At 35.3% G+C, this 3,522-nt stretch overlaps 1 long non-coding RNA gene across 1 annotated transcript; it reads left to right on the forward strand.

Annotated features, from left to right (window-relative positions):
• Positions 1–608, forward strand: LOC116410350. The gene is made up of 2 exons (XR_004222315.1): positions 1–77; positions 112–608. It is a non-coding gene; the product is annotated as an uncharacterized LOC116410350 (long non-coding RNA).
• The last annotated feature ends 2,914 nt before the right edge of the window (positions 609–3,522 follow it).

The raw sequence follows: 3,522 nt of genomic DNA on the forward strand, positions 1-3,522 counted from the left end.
TAATAATAGGAATTCTTTTGACCATTAGGTTCTCTTTGACATTTCTTCTTCTACTTTGTCACGGGCTGATAAAAGAGGTACAGGCATACCATACAAGGGCTGAAAAAAGAGGTACAGGCATACCATACAAAATACAACACATCTCCAGAAGAGTAGACAAGTCTTAAATATAAAAAAAATCTGCAAGATAATCCTTCCTTACAAGACGATGTCCTCTCCTGACCATTTAGATGAGTTTCCGCTATGCCTGTGAGTAGAGTTCTTTGCTTTCTCACAAAACTGTTGGGAAATTCAGAAAAAAAACATCCACAAAGACACAATGCTTTACTGCCATTAAAGAAATAGCATACCTAATTATAGGAAGTCTTTCGTTATATATGGATCTCCTTGACACTTTTTTCTTCTAAATTGTCACGGGCTGATAAAAGAAGTACAGGCACAAGATACAAAATGCAACACATTTCCAAGTCTTAAATTCCAGAAAATTGAAAGATAATCCTTTCTTACAAGACGCTGTCCTCTCCTGACCATTTAGATGAGTTTCCGCTATGCCTATGAGTAGAGTTCTTTGCTTTCTCACAAAACTGTTGGGAAATTGAGAAAAAAAACATCCACAAAGAAACAATACTTTAATGCAAGTAAAAAAAGAGCATACCTAATGATAGGAATTCTTTTGACCATTAGGTTCTCTTTGACATTTCTTCTTCTACTTTGTCACGGGCTGATAAAAGAGGTACAGGCAGACAACACAAAGTACAACACATCTCCAGAAGACTTCACAAGTCTTAAATATGAAAAAACTGCAAGATAATCCTCTCTTACAAGACTACCTTTCCTGACCATTTAGATGAGTTTCCGCTATGCCTGTGAGTAGAGTTCTTTACTTTCTCACAAAACTGTTGAGAAATTCAGAAAAAAAAACATCCAAAAGGACATAATGTAGCATACAAAATGCAAAACATTTCAAAGTCTTAAATTCCAGAAAACTGCAAGATAATCCTTTCATACAAGACGATATCCTCTCTTGACCATTTAGATGAGTTTCCGCTATGCCTATGAGTAGAGTTCTTTGCTTTCTCACAAAACTGTTGGGAAATTGAGAAAAAAAAAACATCCACAAAGAAACAATCCTTTAATGCCAGTAAAAAAAGAGCATACCTAATAATAGGAATTCTTTTGACCATTAGGTTCTCTTTGACATTTCTTCTTCTACTTTGTCACGGGCTGATAAAAGAGGTACAGGCATACCATACAAAATACAACACATCTCCAGAAGAGTGGACAAGTCTTAAATATAAAATAAATCTGCAAGATAATCCTTCCTTACAAGATGATGTCCTCTCCTGACCATTTAGATGAGTTTCCGCTATGCCTATGAGTAGAGTTCTTTGCTTTCTCATAAAACTGTTGGGAAATTCAGAAAAAAAACATCCACAAAGAAACAATACTTTAATGCCAGTAAAAAAAGAGCATACCTAATGATAGGAATTCTTTTGACCATTAGGTTCTCTTTGACATGTCTTTTTCTACTTTGTCACGGGCTGATAAAAGAGGTACAGGCAGACAACACAAAGTACAACACATCTCCAGAAGACTTCACAAGTCTTAAATATGAAAAAACTGCAAGATAATCCTCTCTTACAAGACAATGTCCTCTCCTGACCATTTAGATGAGTTTCCGCTATGCCTGTGAGTAGAGTTCTTTGCTTTCTCACAAAACTGTTGGGAAATTCAGAAAAAAAACATCCACAAAGACACAATGCTTTACTGCCATTAAAGAAATAGCATACCTAATTATAGGAAGTCTTTCGTTATATATGGATCTCTTTGACACTTTTTTCTTCTAAATTGTCACGGGCTGATAAAAGAAGTACAGGCAAGATACAAAATGCAACACATTTCCAAGTCTTAAATTCCAGAAAATTGAAAGATAATCCTTTCTTACAAGACGTTGTCCTCTCCTGACCATATAGATGAGTTTCCACTATGCCTATGAGTTGAGTTCTTTGCTTTCTCACAAAACTGTTGGGAAATTGAGAAAAAAAACATCCACAAAGAAACAATACTTTAATGCCAGTAAAAAAAGAGCATACCTAATAATAGGAATTCTTTTGACCATTAGGTTCTCTTTGACATTTCTTCTTCTACTTTGTCACGGGCTGATAAAAGAGGTACAGGCATACCATACAAAATACAACACATCTCCAGAAGAGTAGACAAGTCTTAAATATAAAAAAATCTGCAAGATAATCCTTCCTTACAAGACGATGTCCTCTCCTGACCATTTAGATGAGTTTCCGCTATGCCTGTGAGTAGAGTTCTTTGCTTTCTCACAAAACTGTTGGGAAATTCAGAAAAAAAACATCCACAAAGACACAATGCTTTACTGCCATTAAAGAAATAGCATACCTAATTATAGGAAGTCTTTCGTTATATATGGATCTCCTTGACACTTTTTCTTCTAAAGTGTCACGGGCTGATAAAAGAAGTACAGGCACAAGATACAAAATGCAACACATTTCCAAGTCTTAAATTCCAGAAAATTGAAAGATAATCCTTTCTTACAAGACGTTGTCCTCTCCTGACCATTTAGATGAGTTTCCGCTATGCCTATGAGTAGAGTTCTTTGCTTTCTCACAAAACTGTTGGGAAATTGAGAAAAAAAACATCCACAAAGAAACAATACTTTAATGCAAGTAAAAAAAGAGCATACCTAATAATAGGAATTCTTTTGACCATTAGGTTCTCCTTGACATTTCTTCTTCTACTTTGTCACGGGCTGATAAAAGAGGTACAGGCAGACAACACAAAGTACAACACATCTCCAGAAGACTTGACAAGTCTTAAATATGAAAAAACTGCAAGATAATCCTCTCTTACAAGACTACCTTTCCTGACCATTTAGATGAGTTTCCGCTATGCCTGTGAGTAGAGTTCTTTACTTTCTCACAAAACTGTTGAGAAATTCAGAAAAAAAAACATCCAAAAGGACATAATGTAGCATACAAAATGCAAAACATTTCAAAGTCTTAAATTCCAGAAAACTGCAAGTTGTTGTCCTCATCTGACCATATAGATGAGTTTCCGTTATGCCTATGAGTTGAGTTCTTTGCTTTCTCACCAAACTGTTGGGAAATTCAGAAAAAAAACATCCACAAAGAAACAATACTTTAATGCCAGTAAAAAAAAGCATACCTAATAATAGGAATTCTTTTGGCCATTAGGTTCTCTTTGACATTTCTTCTTCTACTTTGTCACGGGCTGATAAAAGAGGTACAGGCAGACAACACAAAATACAACACATCTCCAGCAGACTTCACAAGTCTTAAATATGAAAAAACTGCAAGATAATCCTTTCTTACAAGACGATGTCCTCTCCTGACCATTTCAATGAATTTCCGCTATGCCTATAAGTAGAGTTCTTTGCTGTCTCACAAAACTGTTGAGAAATTCAGAAAAAAAACATCCACAAAGAAACAATACTTTAATGCCAGTAAAGAAAGAGCATACCTAATAATAGGA

The sequence above is a fragment of the Xenopus tropicalis genome, chromosome 4 (assembly GCF_000004195.4).
Source record: "Xenopus tropicalis strain Nigerian chromosome 4, UCB_Xtro_10.0, whole genome shotgun sequence".
NCBI lineage: Eukaryota > Metazoa > Chordata > Amphibia > Anura > Pipidae > Xenopus > Xenopus tropicalis.